Here is an 8,358-nt window from a genome sequence, read left to right as displayed (position 1 = left end):
ATGTAAGGAATATAAAAAATAGTGAAAGGGATTATAGGGGAAAGGAGAGAAAATGAGTGGGAAAAATCATAGAGGGTGACAAAACATGAGAGACACCTAACTCTGGGAAATGAACAAGTGGTAGTGGAAGGGGAGGTGGATGGGGGGTTGGGGTGACTGGGTGACAGGCACTGAGGGGGGCGCTTGACAGGATGAGCACTGGGTTTATACTATATGTTGGCAAATTGAACTCCAGTTAAAAAAATATACATATATAAAAAAAGATAAAGAGTATGTACTCCCAATTCACCAAAATGAACAAATAAAAACAACAAATGGCCAATAAAATATGAAAAGATACTAAAAATTTTTGTCACTGTTTAAATATGTTAAATACGTCATTCTGTCTTTGTTATAAGAATAAAGGATGGAAATTAAGATTTTCTCCAGATCTCATATTTTCATTGGTTTTTCTAAAGCCCACAAATGCCTTTCCCTTGGTCCATCTTACTTTTTTCTAATATCAGAAGCAAAGCAAAGTAGGCTTACTTTCAAAATGAAAACTAACTTGAATAAAGAAGAGCCAAAATATATTCAGTTCTTTAGTCATGCCACCTATCTTCTTTGATTCCTATTATCCACTGTCTAATTGATTTGGGTATTGAGTTCATGTTAATAACTGAAGCTGTCAGTATAATTACTGAAGTCATCTTACTTTGATGGTTTTAAAGCTGGAGATTTCTATATTTAAAAACAACGTAACATCTCACAGTTAAATCTAAAAAAATTTTTAAATATAGGCTAGAAGGCTACATATCTCATTTTCTAACTTTGCTCTGGAATGATTTTAAATTATGTTATAGAAAGATGCATTCAGCTCTGTCCTCCTCTATATAGAACAATAGGAGGCAAAGGAATTTTAAAATAGAAGAACACAAGAGACTGAGTGGCTCAGTCGGCTAAGCGACTGACTATTTTTTCTTTTTTTTTAAGATTTTTAATTTATTTATTCGAGAAATAGAGAGGCAGAGACCCAGGCAGAGGGAGAAGCAGGCTCCATGAAGGAAGCCCAATGTGGGACTCGATCCCGGGTCGACAGGATCAGGCCCTGGGCTGAAGGCGGCACTAAACCGCCCAGCCATCCAGGCTGCCCTAAGTGACTGACTCTTGATCTCAGCTCAAGTCTCGATCTCTGGGTTGTGAGTTCAAACCCCAGGTTGGGCTCCACATTGGGTGTGAAGCCTACTTAAAAAAGAAAAAAAGTAGAACACAAGAGAAGCATTGAGGATGAAGTGTGGATCATTCATCTGTGAAGTTTATCTCCTTCGTGTCTTCAGCAGGACTTTATTTAGGGTGGCACCCCAAAGAATCAGAGTTCCATCTCATTGACAAGTAATGTAACTAGCATCCCTGGTTATAGAATATCCATGCCTATCTGAGCTGTTTGAAGACCTTTGTATGTCTTGAGCAGTCCTACTTTGAAAGCCCCACCTATATTCTTACCAAAACCTTCAAAATGCACCCATGTCATAAATATTTATTGAGAGCATTGCCCTAGGCGTTGTTCCAGAAACTTGGCATATAGTAATGAACACAATTAAGAACCCTACCTTGGTAGAGCCATTATTCAACATAATTTATATACAACGATGGAGGAGTCAGGTTGAACTACGTATAGTTGAATGGTGGGTACGTGGTTATGTAGATGCTTGTACACAGGTTAGGCTGGACTCTGCTGAGGTAACAAACAACCCCCCAAATCTCAGTAGCTTAGCAGAAGACAAATGTATTTCTGACTCATTACATGTCCAGTGTAGATTGGAGGGGCTCTGCTCTCATGGGTACCCAGACTCCAGAAGGCATCATCATCTTGTAACTGCACCAGTGAGAACATAAGACCTCTTCAGTCTCTATAACTGGGAAGCAGTAACCTGGAGAGTCATGCACTGGCTCTTAAGTGTTTCATACCAGAAGGGACAAGAGTCACTTGTAGTCATAGCCAATGGCCAAAACAAGCCATAAAGTCCTATCTAACTTCAAGGAAACTAAGAAATGCAGGGAAGCCCAAGGTTATTCATGAGCAATAAAGCTTATTTAATATTTGCTGATTTTATTTTGCAGTTTTCCTTTTATAGTATAGAGCCAGTCAATGTTTTTTCAAGCTTCAGATAATTTGCACGAAATGCTCATATACCCTGAGCACTGTTACTATAATAGTTTATATTTACTGAAAGTTTGTTATGTGTAGGCACTGTTTTTGGTGCTTTGTAGGCATGCATAAATATGCAGCTTATCTTACTCTTCAGAACAACCCTGTGACATAGGTACTAGTCCTGTCCCCATTCTACAGCTGAGGGGATGGAGGTACAGAAAGGATGAGTCACCTGCCCAAAGGCACACAACTAGTAAGTGGCAATGCCTGAGTTTATACCACCTAGTTTCACTGCCTTTAAAACATGAGGGTGAAGACAGTCTGTGGGACATGCAGAATTTATCTTTTCTGCCTGTACCAATGCTTATGGTAACAATAATGAAAGAGGAAAGAAGAGGAAGGGGATTAGCAAGACCCTTCTTGCCCAAGTCAAGCCCAGTAGTGAGTAGCTCTCATTTTCCTTTGGATGTGTCTCTACCTAGCACAGTGCTATAAAGAAATGGGAGAAATAGGAGGTGGCTCTATCCTTTGAAATCTACTACAGTCCACATTCTGGTAAAATGGTGTAAAACGCTTACTCAGCCAGTGCAGGCCTGATGGAGTTCATTTTGTTTTCTTTCTTTTTTTTTTTTTTTTCATTTTGTTTTCAAATGAACATCTTAATGTGATTAGAGAACAGAAGTTATTAAGCAAACAGATGAAGTTCACTGAGGCAAAAATTTTCATCATTGTGCCTGAAACAAACATAAATGTAGCCTTTTCACCCAAGATGTTGCCTTACTCCAAACCTAGCAATTAGAGATCTACAGCACACCCATTCACTGTGCATGGTGTTTATTTCCGGGTTTGTACTCAGTGTGTCACCGAGAAGGGCAAACAAGACTCAGAGTACACAAGTATGTGCTAGCACACACATGCCCATTGCCTAGAGTAAGAAACCACACTTGAGGGCCTATACCATGACATTGCATTTATATCAAATTCAAGAAGCGGCAAAACTTATTTATGGTGACAGACGTCAGAATAGTGATTAGCCCTTGCAGGAGGCACGAGGGGATGTTCTGAAGCAATGGAAATGTTCCATATCTTGAACTAAGTGGTTCACACATTAGAAATTCATCCAACTAAGCACTTCAGATGTGTGTGTGTGTGTGTGTGTGTGTGTGTGTGTGTATCGGTAAACTTACCTCACTCCCCTCCCTCACTGGAAATCACTAGTCAGTAGATATGATTCCACTATAACAGGGTCATAAACAAGGAATTACCTTTACCACACTTTTAGCTGAGTGATCTTGGTCAAGTCACTCAATCCCTCTGCATTCTAATTTCCACATTTGTAAAAAGGGCCTAGTCATTGTGCCTACTTTCAGGGGTTCCTACCTATACCCCCTTAGCCCTAGGCACAAAAAACTCTATGTTATATGCATTAATTAATATATTTGTGTGTAGGGGTGCCTGGGTGGCTTGGTTGGTTAGGCATCTGCCTTCAGCTCTGATCATGATCCCAGGGTACTGGGATCGAGCCCCATATGGGGCTCCCTGCTCAGTGGGGAGCCTCTTCTCCCTCTTCCTATCATGCTCCCCTGGCTTGTGCTCTCTCATGCATGTTCTATATCTCAGATAAATAAATAAAATCTTTAAAAAATAAAAAAATTCAAATTCATATATTTGTGTGTATACATCTAAATCTGTATTTCAAAGCCGTAACCTTCATAGCCCATCAGTACGGGAGACAGAATCATTAGCATCCAAGAACTGGTTCACAGTTCCTAAAGGCGAGAAGAACATGATCTTCAAACAACCCCAGAGGTGAGCTGGGGGGCGGTAGTGGGGGTGCCTCAAGGAGGTACATACTTGAAACTGCAGCCTTGGAAGTTGATCTTATATGAGTTATGGAGACAAAAAGGCAAGATGGGGAGAAACGAGAGCCCTGTTGCTCTGGAAGACTGTGCACCTAGCCAGGTCGGGCCACTGTGCTCAGCTATGCAGATTACACACTGTACAACCCCAGGGCCATAGTCCACATGAATGGCATCCCCTGCAGGTGTGTTGAGCAGGATCACTGTGAGAAGCACTATGGGAGAGCTAAGACCTCACCAGCTGAATGTCCCACCTTCTCCAGGAGAACCTCTCAAATGGGATCTCAACATGGCTGCCTCAGCCTTCACCTGGTGATTTCTCAGGTGAGCAAAACCCATCACTACAGTGCACTTTGTTCCATCAGAGTGCCTGGCTCCATTCAACTCCAACCAATAATGTCTTGGGAACACCTAAACCCAGTGGTGCTCCTGGATAGCCACGAGAGCAGAGGCGTGAAACTCTGCAACTATACTTGTGGAGGAGGGGGACCCCAGAGCTCAGTAATGTTAGTGACACACACACACCCACTGTGCTAGTGGCAGCAGTAGTAAGACTGATAAAATCTGTAGCCGTAGCTTATTTGGGGTTGCCCAAGGCAAAAACTTTGATAAGGCAAAAACTACTAGGGTGCTCAGAAAGGTGCAGATCATGGGACAGACGGGTCTTATCATACCAGAGTGCATCAATACCTGCATTTTTAAAATTTGTAAAGCCTCAGAAAAAAACAAATCCTTTATGTAAACTTTTTGCAAATTTCCCCATCCTCTGACTAGTATGTGAAGTTAAAAAATGGTGAACCAAAATAAAAAACAAGACAAAAATGTTTTCTTCTGGAATGATGATCCTGAGTTTAATTGTCTATTCCAGTGTTACAGAAAAGGTAAGGGGGGTGGGTTTAGGGCTCACAGCCCTCCTGGGAGGACACTTAGATCCAGATCTTTGGGCAATGCAAAGTGGGGACCAAAGGCTTTGCGAGGCTAAGAGGGGGGATGCTTTCTTCTTCATTATAATCTTTCTCCCTTATAGAAACATGTTAATTTTAGAAATAGAGAAAATAAAGATTGCCTCACCACAGAAAGGAATCCAGTGGGACAGTTCATCCATTTTTCTTACTGTCTTATTTTTCCTTTTCCTTTTTATCTTTTGTAAAACTCTTAGTGGATTTGTTACTGAAGTTGATTATTAAGACAATTTTTAAAAATTGCTCAAGAGATTGTTCAAATTTTCATGAACATCCACATAGGCCCTACACCCATTCTGGTAAAACAAGACTTGTGGCTTCTTGAGAATATACAGATTGAGGGAAGTGGGGCAAACGTAGAAAATTCTTGCTTGGCAAGTTCTGCTCTTGTATTTTTCAAAATGTGTATGTTAGAGTAGTTGCGTGTATATCTTTTATTGTTACTGTTATTGGGTATAGTTCATGGAATATGGGGGCCCTTTGCCTCAGTCGATGGCTCAGAGCAAAGTGGATATCTTGATTTGGACCAGGCCGAATCCCTGCCTAAATGTCCAGAGTCACCTGTTGTGAAAGCCTCAAATAAAAACAGTTTTAATAGGGACGCCTGGGTGGCTCAGTAGTTGAGCATCTGCCTTGGGCTCAGGGTGTGATCCCAGAGTTCCACAATTGAGTTCTGAGATTGAGCCCCACGTCGGGCTCCCTGCATGGAGCCTGCTTCTCCCTCTGCCTGTGTCTCTGCCTCTTTCTCTCTCTCTGTGTCTCTCATGAATAAATAAATAAAATCTTTTAAAAAAAACAGTTATAATAATTGGCCTCACAATGAGAGCAGGTGAATCAGTCTATCAATGACATCAGAGAGGAAAAAGAATGAGTTTGGGCTGTAACAGAATAAAAAGGACTTAAGAGATATAAGAATCAAATGCAATATATGAGTGTGGTTGAAATCTGGACTCAAATAAACCAACTATAAAAAGACACATATTATATGATACTTCTACCATTATTCTGTTGTGCAGAAAGGAACAGGAGCTTTTAATGTCCCTATCAATTTACCAGTGAAATGATATGTCTGATATTTGCTCTAAGATATTCACAGAAAAAAGTGTTGCCTGGGGGCATATGGAAGCAACAAAGTGTTAATTATTGAAACCAGATTATAGGAGTTCACAACACTATTTACTTCATTTTTGCGTATGGTTAAAATTTCCATAATAAAAAAATGTTTAAAAAAAAGCAATGGAGGGGTGTCTGGGTAACACAGTTGGTTAAGGAACCAAATCTTGATTTATTTCAGCTCAGGTCATGATCTCAAGGTCAGGAGGTTGAGCCCTGTGTCAGTCTCTGTGCTGGGCATGGAGCCCACTTGGGATTCTCTCTCTCCCTCTCTCTCTGCTCATCCCCTACACCTCTCTTTCAAAAAAAGAAAAAAGAAAAAGAAGAAGAAGCTAGGGAGAACAAAGAAATTGGTGAACATAACAATTGAATGAAAAAATAAGTACCTAAGAATACTAAATAATTTATGTAGAAGCTCTGCTCTCAAGGAGGTGGAACATAGCTTCCCACCCCTTAAGTATGGGAATCCTCATAGTGACTTCCTTCTAAGAAGTACATAGTGGAAAAGAAGAATAACTTTGGATAGAACTAATAAACATGCTCCAGTCAAGTGCTCAAGATCAACATCATCAGTGACAAGTCATGTTGACAGCAGATACCCTTGATATGATGTGATGAGAAGGGCCCTTCACCTCTGTGGGCTTCCTCCCCCAAACCGATAATTCCTGTTCAACTATGAGAACATCAGACAAACCTAAACTGAAGGACATTCTACAAAACACTTGCATAGTGTTTCTCAAATTTGTCAAGGTCATCAAAAATAAAGAAAATCTGAGAAAGGATCACACCCTAGAGGAGTCTAAAGAGACATGATGACCACATGTAATATGGCATCCTGGGACAGAAAAAGAATATTAGGTAAAAACTGTAAATCTGAAAAAGTATGGGATTGAACTCATAAAAATGTACAATATCAATTTATTAGATGTCATTGATGTAGCATAGTAACAATAGTGAAAACTGGGTATGGAGAACACAGAAATTGTGATATTCTGGAACTTTTCTGTAAAACTAATTCTAAAATGAAAAGCTTATTTTGGGGCACCTGGGTGGCTCAGTTGGTTAAGCATCTGCCTTCAGCTCAAGTAATGATCCGAGGGCCCTGGGATCCAGCTTCACATCAAGCTCCCTGCTCATCAGGGAGCCTGCTTTTCCCTCTACCTTTGCCTGCTACTCCCCCTGCTTATGCTCTCTCTCTCCCTCTCTCTTCCTCTCTCTCTCTGACAAATAAATAAAATCCGTAAAAAAAATTAAAAAATAAAAAATAAAATAAAAAGCATACTTTAAAAAATGACTACCTCGGGGATCCCTGGGTGGCTCAAAGGTTTAGTGCCGCGTTCGGCCCAGGGTGTGATCCTGGAGACCCGGGTTCAAGTCCCATGTCGGGCTCCCTGCATGGAGCCTGCTTCTCCCTCTGCCTGTGTCTCTGCCTCTCTCTCTCTCTCTCTCCTCTGTATCTTTCATGAATAAATAAATAAAATCTTTAAAAAAATAAAAAATAAAAAAGTGACTACCTCTGAGAAAGTGAAAAATACAAATGTAAAAGTAATGAAATAGCCAAACTGACTACAGGTCACTTAAATCAAAAGCAATGGGGGTAGATGTCAGGCATAGTTAGTTTCTATAGTGTCTGAGAAAGAGACACAGAAGGACACAGAAAAAGAGAGATGCATATGGAAATGTTATGGACTGAATTGTTTCCCCCAGAATTTGTATATTGAAGCTCTATCCCTAAATGTAACTATATTTGGAGATAAGGCTTTAGAGAGGGAATTAAGGTTAAATGAGGTCCTAAGGGTGAGGCCCTAATCCAGTGAGACTCATGTCCTTATAGGAAGAGACCAGGTCTATCTCTCTCTCCATCCCTCCCTCCCCATGGGCACAGAGGAAAGGCCATGTGAGGATACAATGAAAAGGTGACTATCTACAAGCCAGGAAGAGAGAGATTTCACCAGAAACCAACCTTGACAGCCCCTTGATCTGGGACTTCTGGCCTCCAGAACTGTGAGAAAATAAACTCCTGGTGTTTAGACCACCCAGTCTGTGGTATTTTGTCATGGTGGTCTGACCTGCCTAATACAATAAATGCATGGCAACATTTTGGGAGATGGGCATACGGTGATTGCATGCTATAGACTGGGCATTGTTTGGGACTAAACTAAAGTTACTGGATTACCTTCATCAGGCATATATTTTATATCTTCGTACATGTTAAAGAGTAACTAAAAGAAAAAAGTTTCACCTATTTTCCTCTCCTTTCACACTTCTGACACCAAACATGTGAGAGTTTTCC

Source organism: Canis lupus, chromosome 22 (genome assembly GCF_048164855.1).
Source record: "Canis lupus baileyi chromosome 22, mCanLup2.hap1, whole genome shotgun sequence".
Taxonomy (NCBI): Eukaryota; Metazoa; Chordata; class Mammalia; order Carnivora; family Canidae; genus Canis; species Canis lupus.
This window is presented reverse-complemented; position numbering follows the sequence as displayed.